Below are 14,771 nucleotides of genomic sequence, written 5' to 3'. Positions count from 1 at the left end.
AATTTCAGCCCTCTGTTTCTCTCTCTAGTACACTCTGGCCTTCTGCCTTCAGCAAGAAGGCCCTCACAAGATGCCAGAGCCATGCTCTTGGACTTTCAAACCTCCTGAACTGTGAGCAAAATACGTCACCGTTCGTTATAAATTACCTAGCCTGTGGTATTCTGTAATAGCAATACAGAACAGACTAAGACACTATTAGCATAAACATAACCAAGGGAAGCTGCATGTTACAATTAGAATGCCGTGACTCTCAACTTCAAATATTAACATGTTGGGCTACTTGACTTTAAAAATACAAGAGCAAAAAGTGCCAAACAGGTGGCACTTGACAGAGAGCTGGAACAGAACAGTGAGTTCCTCATAATGAGAAAGCTTCTAACAAGAACCATTTCAGACATAATCAGCTCAGGAAAGAAACTCAGCAGAACAGAATAAGCATTCTAATTCAATTTATATTATTATATTGATGATGCATTTATATAGTGCATTTTTCACCAAGGCTGTCAAGCACATTAGGCTAAGTTCTGCACAACAGAATTCCAAATACTGAGTAGGAGAGCTTCACTGTAAAATTCTTCACCTTCTAAGGTCTTTAATGACATTCACAAAACTACATTTTTGGTAGATATGAATTAGGAATTACAGCTACCTTGGGAGAAACATTTGTCAAGGTTTTACTTCTCATTTTTTTCAACTGGTTACTGAAAGAGAATGCTGTCACTAGTTTCATGGCTTTCATGGCCAAGAATAGAAAAGTAAAATCCCAGTTTGGTGTTTTCTATGGTTTGAATATTTGTGTCCCTCCGAAATCCATATTGAAAGTGAATCTCCAATACAACAGTATTGAGAGGTGGGATCTTTCAGAGGTGACTAGGCCGTGAGGACTCTGCTCTCATGGAGGGGATTAGACCGCTATAAAAGAGATTAAGGGAGTGACTTCATTCCTTTTGTCTTTCTGCCATGTGAGGACACAGCAACAAGGCACCATCTTAGAAGCAAAGCACAAGCCCTCACCAGACACCAAATCTGCTGACACTTTGTTCTTGGACTTCCCAGCCTCCAGAACTATGAGAAATATATTTCTGTTGTTTATGAATTAACCAATCTAAGGTATTTGCTTATAGCAGCAAGAACAAACTAAGATAGTGTTTAATATGCTGGGAAGTCTCTCACAGTCTGTGGATGGTGGTGCATTGAGGATGGTAGCTCACTCAAAGCCCACTACTACTGCCCTACCCTGATGTTTGTTTCAGGGTATACATGTCTGTCTTCATCAAGGCTCTCTCAATGAACAGAAACTCACTCCAATCTATTTGGGTAAATGGGATTTCTACTTAAATACACACACACACACACACACACACACACACACACACACACAATTTTATAAATGTTCTAAGAGCCAGAAATTAAATAGAGTTGGGTCATGTAGGAATCAGAACTGAGGGTTTGATAGCGAAGCTGCTCCTTCCACCCCTCAGTGGGCCCCTTGGTCTCTCAGTTCTGTTCCTTTCTGCACATCTGCCTTCACCCCTGTTTCTTCTCTGCAGGCTGGCTTTCTGGGTTTATTTAGGGCCTCTCTATTCTCCCATATTTCAGTGGCATGTGGTTTGACTTATCACAGTGACAACTCTGGATTCTGCTCTATATGACCTTTCAGTTCAAGCACTCATCATCTGCCTCTGCTTGTCAGTATCTCAATTCCAGATGCCCGGGGGAATGTCTAGGATAGACGGGGTTCTGTGACACATAATACACCTACTTATTCCAGGAACTGAGAGTCACTGAGAGTGGGGTCTTGAACAATGAAATGTGAGAAGGAAGGATGCAATTTACTTGTCAATGTCCCCATCTTCCGTTTTAAAGTTTTTAATTTGTATTATTTTACTTGTAACATATATTCCTTATAGAAAGACAGAAAATCAAGATAAGCAAACATGCTTTAATTGTCTGTAATTCTGCCATCCAAATACAACTACTGCAAATATCATGGCATAACCTTTCAGAATTTCTAAAGTACCTATGTATTTATGTCTATATCTCCACTAATATTTTTAACAAGAAACAGGATCACTTTATGCACACTACTTTAAAATATGCTTTTTCACTTAAAAGCATATGTGGCTATATTGGCTATATTCTCATATCCATGAATATTAATTAATATTTTTAATTATTGCATAATATTTATTTTATGTATGTGCTATAATTTAACCAGGTACCTCATTGTTTGTTTCCATTCCTTTCTTGTTATAAAAGCAACCAAACACTCAGATGAACATTCTTATATACATATAAGTACAAGCTCCTGAAACTTTCCCTAGTATGAATTCTTTCAAGTGGATTTGCTTGTTTAGAAGGGATGAAACATATGATCAGAGTATTTTGCATAAATGTGGTTCCGATATACATTTCCGTGGGTACTATACCTATATGATGTTCCAATTTCTCTATATCCTGGGTATTATCATTCCCTTTAAACTACCTCAGTTTCTCCTTAACTGCCTTATTTTCCTCTAACTTGCCATCTGTGTGGCAACTCAGACTGAAGTCATATGGGTTATAGTTCCCTTTAGACCAAAGATACTGCATCTGTGACTCTCCTTGGCCAAATGTTTCATTTGAGAGAGCATTATTTTCAGTCTGACCTTTTTCTTCCTCACTGTCTTTGTAACTTGCTAAAATATTTGTATTGAGCATCTGCCTTTCCTTTACCAGCTGGGATGAATGCAGGAGTGTAGCTTTCCTTCTCTATTTAAAGCTGTCAAATATACCATATCCAGGTTTAGCCTAGAGAGTCTACTGAATATTCATCCTTGGTCAAAGAGTGCAGACATACTTCCTGGTAAAACTGACAGTCTGGTAAATTATCTGAGGGCTTTATATTGAATCAGGCTTTGCCATACTGGTACTTATTTTCTGTTTAGGAGAAACACTTTTTCATTCACCTCGCTATTCATTTATTCATTTATCCACCTATATTTGCCAAGTACATGTAAGCACATAAGCTCTAAGTCTCTTAACTCTCTCGAAATTTTTTGAGAGTCATCCTTATATAGGTCTCTTAATTACTATTTTATTTTATTTTATTTTATTTTATTTTATTATTTTATTGAGACAGAGTCTCACTCTGTTGCCCAGGCTGGAGTGCAGTGGCATGATCTCGGCTCATTGTAGCCTCTGCCTCCCAGGTTCAAGTGATTCTCCTGCCTCAGCCTCCCAAGTAGCTGGGATTACAGGCTTAAGCCACCATGCCCGGCTATTTTATTTTTTATTTTTTTAGTAGAAACAGGGTTTCACCATGTTGGCCAGGCTGGTCTCAAACTCCTGACCTCAGGTAATCCAGTCGCCTCGGCTGTCCAAAGTGCTAGGATTACAGGCATGAGCCACCATGCCCAGCCAGGTCTTTTAATATTAAGTAGTTTCTCAACAAGCACAAGTAAGAAACAAGTAGGTATAATTTAAGGTGATCAATAACAAAACATTTTCATAAAAGGAAAATATGTGTTTATTATAGGAATTTTCTCAAACATAAAAAAGAAAAACATAAAACTTATCTGTAATTATATAACCCAGAGGTATTCAACAGGAATACCACATTAACTTCCTTTTTTTTTTTTTTTTTTTTTGAGGCAGAGTCTTGCTCTGTCACCCAGGCTGTATCACAGTGGTGTGATCACTGCTCAGTGCAACCTTCGTCTTCCCAGTTCAATTGATTCTCCTACCTCAGTCGTCTGAGTAACTGGGACTACAAGCACATGCCCCCACACCTGGCTTATTTTATATTTTCAGTAGAAATGGGGTTTCACTATGTTTGCCAGGCTGGTCTCCTGACCTCAGGTGATCTGCCCACCAGACCTCCCAAAGTACTGGGATTACAGGCATGAGCCACCATGCCTGGCCTGGAACCACATGTTTATTTCTATTTTTTATGTCTGTATTGTTAGCATATCCCAAATAACAGCTGCCAAAGAATCACTTTCAAAAGAGCTTTTAAACTGGTTTTTTATGTAAAATGAACAGTGAAGAAAGAACAGGCCTCTGTGCAGTTAGGGAAGGAAAGACGAAAAAGAGAAGAGGCTGGGTACGGTGGCTCATGCCTATAATCCCAGCACTCTGGGAGGCTAAGGTAGACAGATCACTTGAGGTCAGGAGTTCGAGACTAGCCAGACCAGCATGGTGAAATCCCATCTTGAAGAAAAATAGCAAAAGTAGCTGGGTGTCGTGGTAGGCACCTGTATAAGCCCAGCTGCTCAGGAGGCTGAGGCATGAGAATCACTTGAGCCCAGGAGGCGGAGGTTGCAGTGAGCCAAGATTGCACCACTGGACTCCAGCCTGGGTGTCAGAGCAAGACCTTGTCTCAAGAAAAGAAGAAGAAGAAAGGATGAAAGGAAGGAGAGAAAAGGAAAGAGAAAGAGAAAGAAAGATAAGAAAGGAAGAAGAAAAAGAAAAGGGAAGGGGAAGGAAGAAAGGAAGAACCGGGAAGAAATGGAGCAGAAATAAACAGAAAGTGACTGACATACTAAAGATTGGAAATAGTTGGTTTATGAAAGCAAAGGGAAGATTATAGGAAACAGGGAGAAAAAGGTATAGCATCAGAGCAGATCCTTTTTATTAATCAGGACTCTTAAAAGATTGCAAATGACAGAAACCCATGTGAAACAGGATACACAAAAAAGAGGGAATTATTTGGAAGCATGCTAGTGTATTTCCACTAACTAAAGGAACGATTAAATAACCAAGTCCATCCAGAGTTAAACTGTGCCTCTCAAACAATAGAACCAGGGATTCAACACCACTAGGACTCTTTGTGTATCTCTTGTCTTTGCTTTTCTCTCCACATCACATACATCATATTCCACTGCAGACGAACTGACACCATATGATGTAATCCTAGCACTTTGGGAGGCCGAGGCGGGTGGATCACGAGGTCAAGAGATCGAGACCATCCTGGTCAACATGGTGAAACCCCGTCTCTACTAAAAATACAAAAAATCAGCTGGGCATGGTGGTGCGTGCCTGTAATCCCAGCTACTCAGGAGGCTGAGGCAGGAGAATTGCCTGAACCCAGGAGGCGAAGGTTGCGGTGAGCCGAGATCGTGCCATTGCACTCCAGCATGGATAACAAGAGCAAAACTCCGTCTCAAAAAAAAAAAAAAAACAAAAACAAAACAAACAAACAAACAAACAAACAAACAAAAAAAAACACAACTGCCAAAAGCTAGCAAACTTCCTACCCCAAGCCTCCCACAACCTGAGAAGGACTTACTCCATTTTCCAGTTCCAGTTAGGAAAACCTCAGAAATTACATTGATTTTCTCACTTTGGGTAATTTGTGCACCCATGCACCAATTATAGTACCATAGGTATGTAATATACCATAGGTACTACAATATAGTGACATCAAATAAGAACAAGGTGGCTCTCTGCAGAATCACATAGCTAGAACAGAAGGAAAAGCAGTTACCAACAGAGTTCCCACAAGGCTCTCAACAGACAAATTAGAGTTATTCATTACTCTTCTCAACGTAGCATAATTCTAAACCATTTGGAAGAAGATTGAGAGATAACAGCAGATCATTGTCTCCTTAGAAAGCATAAAACAGGTGGGGTCCTCCACAGGCCACCCCCCAAGGCCTCTTTGGTTTGGAGGTTCCATTGAGTTCCTGGCAGTGGCCCGCATACTCCTGGCACAGTCCCAAGAAACATCAAGTGCCCAGAAAAATGGATTCCTTCAAGGCCAATGGAAGTGTTTTCTTGTTCAAGAATCCTTTACCAATCTCAACTTTTGAATCCAATTCTCTAAAACCATAGCTTATGGGCAAGCCAAACCAGTAGAGGGCGTCTATGAAGCATAGAGGTTTGGGGAGTATGAGCATCACTGTTGGGTGGGAACTCCCTAATGTTGACCAGTTTATGTCAAAGCCTAGTGAAGTTCTTAGGAACAGATGGAGAAACAGGTAGGACTCAGGGTGACACTGGAAAGAAAGGGAGCCAGTCTTAAGTCTGGAATAAGAAACCATGGCTCTAGAAGCATCTTATTTACCTTTGGAAAACACTATACACCCAACCCTGGTTTTTTTCTGTTTCTTCTTTTTCAATCTCAAGCTAGGAATCTTGTTTTCCATTCATTTATCTAGCACTCTTTGAATTAATTATGTAAGATTTTTCTTAAGGACATTCCAACTCTTTCTATTACTCAACTTTTAAAAACAGACCATTATTCTAGTCCACCTGTCCTACTAGAATATAACTTCTGTGAGAACAAGGAATCTGGTGGATACAGTTTTGCATTGCATCTCCTCTCTCTCAAGCTCTTGGTGCAGTGTGGCTAGTAGGGCCCAGCAAATATTTGTTAAATTGAACCAATATATAATCAGAAAATACCTGGACATCACAACTATGTCTGCAATTAAAAGAGGCTTAGAATGCATTTTATAAATAAGATTTTGCTAATCCACCCTTTCACTTACTTTTTAAATCTTATTCAGTTCATTTCTACCAATATTTATTGAGTGGCCAACTCTGTACCACTCAATGTGCTAGACACTCACAACACATTTTTGGTAAAGTTGTTACTGCATCTCCAAAACGACAGACACTCCTAAAGAAAAGTTAGACTGCCACAGAAATAAAGAGTAGGCAAGTTAAAGTTTAATCGTTATTTGCTGACAAGATGCGGGGGATGAAGCTGACAGCCTCAAGCAGGCTAAAGATCCTAGAGCCCTTCGGCAACTCTTGCAGTAAGAAATCCAGCAAGCTAAAACCAGAGTTTTGCTGCTGCTGTTATTGCTGTTTTAAGAACAAGCAGAGTGACTCAGAAGGAACAATTTTCTTTGGTTTTTTTCTCCATCATGTTCTCCACAGAAGGGCATGAGGAGTTACTTTATTTGAGTCACAATTAGTGAGGAGCCATTGCTATGTATCAACTAGATTCTTCAGGCACTGTTTGCAGACCACTTAAAACTCCACTGTGCTTTCCCTTTTCTCCAAACAGGATGCTCCCAATGTTAAAAAAAATTCTTAGGGAAAAAGTAGGAAAGTTAATCCAAAAAAGAAATCTAAACTTCATAGGTTATCCAGCTGCAGAAATGCCATGAGACTGGGTTGTTGCTTCTTAGGGATCCCAAGGATAAATGGGTATGACAAAGAATGTGACATTAAGCTGGGAAAGGTGGTTCATACGTGTAATCCCAGCACTTTGGGAGGCTGAGGTGGGCAGATCACGAGGTCAGGAGTTCAAGACCAACCTGACCAACATAGTGAAACCCCATCTCTACTAAAAATACAAAAATTAGCTGGGCCTGCTGGCATGTGCCTGTTAATCCCAGATACTAAGGAGGCTGAGGCAAGAGAATCTCTTGAACCCAGGAGGGAGAGATTGCAGTGAGCTGAGATTGCGCCACTGCACTCCAGCTTGGACAAAAGAGTGAGGCTCCATGGAATACGGAATATTCAATAGACCTGTCGCACATCTCTTCCTATAAAGACCATTGTAATTACATTGAGCCCACCAGGATAATACAGGCTAATTTTTCATCTCAAGGTCAGCTGACACAAGTTTAATTCCACATGCAGCCTTAATTTCTCTTTGCCATGTAACCTAACATATCCATAAGTTCTGAGGACTAGGATATGGACATCTTTGACAGCCTTTCGTTATTTTGCCTACTACAACACCTCAGTCCTCAATTGTGTTTAGGGTGTCAATAAGTCCAGAGACCCTTGGTTTTATCTACTTCATAAACTAAACCTCCTGTTTTCTTTAGGGTAGCATAGGAAGACAATGGCAGTTGATGACTGGGCAGACTGGGGGGATAGAATCTGAATATCTAACTCCAATAATTCTTAAAGAGAATTTCAATGAGTCTCCCTGTTTCTATCTCCACCTTCATCTTCCCATTTTCATAAATACCTGGTGTATATACCAGGTATATCAATTTCTGAGACTTTAGAAGATTCTATGGATTAAATTAGTACATTGGATTGCTTCTTGTCTCTCCTTCACTGCAAGTTTAGGATTCAGCTCTCTCAAGTGTCTCTAAGTCAATTGCTACACATTAATTCTTCTAGCCTCCAAAATTCCATTACTATAGTCTTCTTTTCTGTTCTCTTTGTCCTTGTGGGTTTATACCTTTGGGTTAGATTAAATATAGATATATCTGTAATTAATTTTCTCCTTATATTCATGCCCCTTGAAATGTAAATTGCAGCTCCACTAACAAAGTGGCAAAGCCAATTTTTTTCCATCCCTTAAATCTGGGCAGGCTTTGTGACTTGCTTCAGCGAACAGAATAAGGTACAAGTTACAATGTGTCAGATAAAAGGGTAGATCTCAAGAGACCCTAGATACTCCATTCACTTTCTCGAGATCCCCTTATTCACCATGTGGACAAGCTTGATCTGATCTGATGCTGGATAGTAGCCTGAGTCAACTCATTGGTCCCAGCTGAGGCTCCGGAGATATGGGAGTCCAGTCAAGATTAGCAAATCTGCACTTGACCTGCAGCTGACGGCAAATACATGAAGGAGCCCTGCTGAAACCAAAACCTCATTTATCTGAGCCGAGTTCACACTGCTAATTCACAGAATCTGAGCCAAATAAATGGTTTTTGTTTTAAGCCATTTTATTTTGGGCATATATTACTATGCAGCAAAAGCTAAGTCACATAGTCTTTAAAAATCCATTTACTTCATTAATTAGAAATCCAGGAGCAGACTGTGGATATGTGTGTTCAATCCCTCATCTTTACAGGGAACTCTTGATTGACTGTTTTCTTAATAAGATCTGTTCAATAGAGAACCATAGAAGTATGCTTAGATATCACATTAAATTTTATTATTTATTTTTGATTCATTCGCTTGATTTTGTTTCCATATTTATTTTAAATTCAGGGGTTACATGTGCTGGTTCGTTACCTGGGTATACTGCGTGATGGTGAGGTTTGGGGTACAAATGATCACATCACCAAGGTTCTGAGCATAATACCCAATAGTTAGTTTTTCAACCCTTGTCCCCCTCCCTACCTACCCCCTCTAGAAGTCCCCAGGATCTATTGTTGACATCCTTATAACCATGAGTACCCAATGTTTAGCTCTCATTTATCATTGGAACATGTTGTATTGGGTTTTCTGTTCCTGTGTTAATTCACTTAGGATAATGGTCTCCAGCTGCATTCATGCTGCAAAGGACATGGTTTTATTCTTTTTTATGACTATGTAGTATTCAATAGTATATATGTATCACATTTTGTTTGTCCAGTCCACCATTAACGGGCACCGAGGCTGATTCTATGTCTTTGCTATTGTAAATCATTTACTGGATTTTTCAAAAGCAGTAACTTTGTCCAAAGCATAGCTGGCACAGCATCTGGTTTTTCCTGATTCCTGTTAATCAAAAAAGTAGTTGCCATGATGATACTCAACATTCCATTTGAAGCACATTCTTATTCTTAATTCCTATGAATACAATACATTCTGTGTCTTTCCTTATTTTACCCTCCACCCATACCCTTTCATGGTACTCTTAAATAGGAATTCCTTTAGCATCTTTGGTCACAGGACAATATAGAACATAATTTTGAAATGTGGCCAGTTAATAATGAATTAAAATAAGCTCTACTGATGAACTTTTCTTTTTTTTGCTAATTTTGCATCGACAGCCCATTTGAAATGGTATAGTCTGTCTAAAACAGAGTAAAGTTTTCTAAGATAATAATAGTACATAGTTCATAGTTCAATGTTTCCAAGTATTGAGATCCAAAATCTTAAGTTTTATTTCATAATATGCACAATGCCTTGTTTTGTTGGCATTCATTAATTGATTTTATTTTTATAGCTCTTCAAATGTTAATATTTTCGTCATCTGAATAGTTATTTATTTTCTAAGTTTGATCACAAAAGAAATTATTTGAAATAGTTATTCAGTAGGACAAAGTCCTTCCAATATTTGAAGGATGATTGCTCTGTCTTTGGCTCTGATTGTCAAACTAAAGCAGGGTATAGCTCTAACCAACATAATAATTATTCTATCCTATCCCAATTATTAGGCTCAGGAATACAATTATCATTACACAGAAACTTTTAATAATTTTTCCCAGCACTTAGTTTTTATCAACTGGGTTACAATTAAATGTGCTTATTTTAGCCCTAAATTCAATGATAATAGATTATTCAGAGCCTTTGCAGGCAACATAAAGGATTTCTGAGCAATATATAGCAAAAAATCAAAGTAAAAGAAGGAAATCATACTGTTGCCTTGGTTATTAATGGATTTAGAACTTCTTCTGCATTCACTAATGATTATTACCATTTCTTACATAAAACAAAATGCCAGTATTTGGGATATAGAAACTTGACATGAACATATTAAAAACATACAAAATGGAAAACATGTGAGAGACACAAATGCCAGTAAGAACACATGCTAAAAAATGGTAAAGATAGGATATGACATGAGCCCAAAGAGGAAATTAACAAATAGTAATAAAAACTAGTATTTTTGAGAGCTTACCATTTTATGCCCTTTCACAATCCTATCATATAGGTACAATTATGATTCTCATTTTGCAGGTGTTACTATTATTCTCATTTTGCAGTACCTATCAGATAGGTACTATTATTATTCTCGGAGAAACAGAGGGGTTAAGTGACTCTCCTAATATTACATAGCTAGAATAGGGTGGCGCAGCCGTCATACCCAGCGGTCTGCTGCAAGAGCCCAGGCTCTTAACCACTGCACTACAGATTCCATGCCAGAAGGAAGCCATATGAAGATTGCTTTCCATGGAATTTGGCCTTCTCTAATCCACTTCCCTCTACTAACTAAAATATCCTTCAAGATATAAAAATTATTATACAGATATAAGCAAACGTGTATGTGGAATTATATCATCTTCTTTAAAAAATTCTTTGTCTTGATATGTCTTCTTAAATCTTGTACAGTCTGCTTTTCACCTTTTGCTTTGACTTCATTCTATAAAATACCTATGTCATTGGCCTATTTAACAATTAATGAGACAATAATATGCTTTTATGGTTATTGCAGTGGTCATAGTTTCTTTTATGTCGTACAGGTGTGCAGTCAATGCACCTCTTAAATTCTATGGAGTGTGGTCCTCCTTCTAATTGCAGTAAATTGGTTGCACTAATCACTTTGAGTTGTTGGCCAACATAGTTATAGATTTGTACCAGGTGTTCTAAAAGAAGATAATGGCTTAACAGTAAAGAGTATTTCAACACAGTTGATTTTAAAAAAATCCAATGTTAACTCCACATGCTGGTTTCATATTTTATTCACTTATTCATTCATTCACTTATCCTTAAAAAAATACATTGTGCATCAAATGTGTGTCAGTCATTAAACCAAACATCAGAAAAATGAAAAGTGTGGGATATACTTCCTGCCTTCACATAAGTTAGTGACTATAATAATGAAATAAAGGATACTATGAGCCACAAAAAAGAGATATATAAAAATTTCCATAAGAGCCAAAAGGAGTGAATAACTAGCTATGTGTTCAAGGTCTGGAGTCAGACTCACAAAGGAAATAATAACCCTTAAGCTAAATCTTGAAGAATGTGTAGGAATTAACCAGTTGTGGGGAATGATGCAGTTCCTGGGAACATCAGCACAATCTGTGTGGCTGACGCAGGGTGTGCATGTGGGGGAAAGGCCTCGCCATGAGGCTGCACCGGTCAAGTGGATTCAAATCGTGGAGGATCTTTTATTTCAGGGAAGAACATAAACTTTTTTCTTTTTAACAATAAAGAAGCACGGAAGAGTTCCAATCAAAGAGTGGTTGTATCTCAGATAAAATATATTGCACCTTCTCTTGTAATTTTCTGTGTACAAATCTGTCTCCCGCTAGACTTGTCACAGTGTCTGGCACATCATGGGTGTTCCATAAAGTTAAGTAAATCCTGAGTGATTGAATTAATAACTTTTTAAAAAAGATAACATAGTCAACCATGCAAACTATGGATTTGATTAGGGTCAGTTAGAAGGCATGGAAACCATTTGGAAAGCTTCTATTGGTACAGATACATCATGAGAGTCTGTGCAAAACTATGGCAATAAGAACCAAAATGCAAAGCCATCTAAGCACTGTCCTAAAATGGACCAGTAGCCACTTTATTATCAATCCTGTGAAATCTTGTGAACAGATGTGAAGAAAACCTTCAGGCCTGCAATAGTATTGCACCACCTACCCAGCTTATTGAGGGCACTCACCTGGACTGCCATCAACTCCTTGAATGCCCCATAATCTTGTTTGGGACTGATACTGTCAAATTCCTCATTAGTAAGTAACACAAAGATGTCTTCCTTGAACTGAAAACTCTGTTCCTTGTTATAACCCACATTTTTCAGCAAACATTTTGGATATAATTGTACTGCTTTGATATGATGTCTATCTGAACTGTTAGAAAGTCAAACTGTGTCTTTACCAGGTCTAACAGTGGTGACTTCTAATATCAGCAAAATTCTGTAGCAGTAGTGACAACAGTAATATGAGGCAAGAGGACTTATAAATAAGAGAGAGGCTGAGAATTAATAAGATACAAAGAATGTAAATGATAAAGTATAGTGAGAGCTCAGTGCACATTTAAGCACCATTCTTTATAGCCAGAGCAGAGGCCTTTGATGGCCCAAAGAGCTAAAGAATAAATGAAACTATTGCAAGCAAAGTGCTCAGAGAATGTAATAGACCAATATTAAAAAACATTACAAAGGGAAACTACCCTTTTACTACAATACTATTAGCATTATAAATTTATAAAGAAGAATAGAAATTGTTTATTACCTGATTCTTGGAAACACCTCTTGAAATAAAAGCAGCGGAAGAAAATATATGTGTATATAGCTATATTCATTCTCTAGACTTCTTTCTGTGAACACAAATTGTTTCGGATTAAAACTTCTTTCTCTTCCAAACTCAGGCTAGGAAGATAAGCAACTATTTTTTCTCACTCTTTTTGTCCTTCCACCCCACCCTCCACCTTAGAAAAACAAAGGGCCTCTAAGTATATACCGTTACCAGATATTTTCCCAGCAACAAGATTTTTCTAAGTGTAAAAACTCTGAGTAGAAGAAATCAAACATTAAAAAGTGAATGTTTTTCCATTTTCAGCACAGACATAATTAATTTTCACATCACATGCTCACAAACAAAAGCATGATCAATATTATACCACTATGTTGAAACAGAGGCAAACAACATTTGAAAATCATCAAGCTATGAGCAGAAACAAGTAACCAAGAAAAAGGAGCTGGTTTGGGCAGAAGATGATGAGTTTGGCATTAGGCAATGCTGCTTTTGAAGGAAGGAAAATACCCATATTTTGGTGAATTGTCTTTCCTCATTCTCTGTTCAGCTTTAGGACAGTGTTTAACAAAATACATATTAAAAGTCAAAATGCTTAAGACCTATAAAAACATTTTTAGTTTGCATTTTAAGAAATTAAGTAAAAATGGTACAAAATAATTCCATTCAAAAGCGCAATTTTTATGGAGAACATCCATGACAAAAATTTTCATTTTATCTCTTATTCTTAAGGTCTGCAGGCTGGCATCTCCTCACTAGAACCACACTCTCCAATATTTGCAGAAAATAAGATGTTCTCATCTTTAAAACCTTAAAACTCACCAACTTAAATACGTACACTGTGACAATAATGGCAGCTCCCTAAGGTGATGAATAAAAACAGGAGTATATATCTGTTCTAACTGGCATTTCCTTCTCAACTGACTCATTTGCGGGACCTGATACAGTATGGTTTGCCAGCAAGTTCACATGCCAATGCTTGGGCCAGGACCACAATGTGTATCCTTTCAATCAATGGAATCAGCAGTGCATTGTTTAAAAATAAGTCCAGTTATAGATTAACAGATTTTCTTATGAAGATCCAGCAGAACCATGTATTGTTTTTCACTGTTTCTTAGCATCAAACCCTAACGATTCCTTTAATTATTGTTTTGGTGAAAGGATCACATTGATCTGCCCACATGTTAGCTTGTTAATTTTTTTTTTTTTTTTTGCCAGTGAGTCAGTTGATATGGGAATATTGCTTTACTTAAGTAGATACATGTCAACAATGTACTTTTAAAAATACCAACTACTCTTGCAAACCATCTATGTCTTTCACATGTGTGCACACACACACAGAAACCACACTTAAATGTTCTGTGTGTCTGTGAATGTGTGTGAGAGAAAGATGTTTATTTATTAATGAGATGAGGGTGTGACATTCAGATAGAGGTGCCAAACAGGAAGGAAGATATTTGGCTCTAAAGTGAAGCAGAGAGGATCAGTGTGAAGACAAGGATATGGGAGTTATCTGCTTAGAATAAATAATAGAAAGCATGTCAATGGATAAAATCATAAATGGAAGAGAAAGATGCCTTAATGAGTTGCTGTTAAACTAAATTTGGCCTGAGGATGCTTTGGTGCTTTGAGTCCTTACATAACAAATTGCAACCTAACTTAGCATGTAAACTAACTGAAAGCCTAATTTCGGAGTGTACTTTTGTAACAAACAGCTGAGTCTCAGCCTATCACAGCAGCTGAGCTTCAGTCAGTTACAGGCAGTCAACTGATGAAGCTATGCTCAGATGAGGCAAACGCTGAGCTACAACCAATCAAGCTGTTTCTCTTCCTTACCTCTGATTTGTGTCCATCAATGCTGTCTGCCCACATTGTGGAGCAGAATCCCTGCTGGTTCTGAGTGCTGCCTTATTCTCAAATCATTCCTTCCTCAATTAAACTCTGTTA

The 14,771-nt window shown here is 38.0% G+C and overlaps 1 long non-coding RNA gene across 2 annotated transcripts in view; it reads right to left on the bottom strand.

The window, feature by feature from the left end:
* LOC116532418 overlaps positions 1-14,771 on the bottom strand; it is an 87,059-nt gene that overhangs the window by 30,124 nt on the left and 42,164 nt on the right. The gene's annotated exons all lie outside the window — the stretch shown is intronic.

Source organism: Sapajus apella, unplaced genomic scaffold, assembly GCF_009761245.1.
Source record: "Sapajus apella isolate SASKATOON/1434 unplaced genomic scaffold, GSC_monkey_1.0 scaffold3, whole genome shotgun sequence".
Classification (NCBI taxonomy): domain Eukaryota; kingdom Metazoa; phylum Chordata; class Mammalia; order Primates; family Cebidae; genus Sapajus; species Sapajus apella.
Note: the sequence above shows the minus strand (reverse complement) of the source record. Positions and strands in the feature narration are given on the sequence as shown.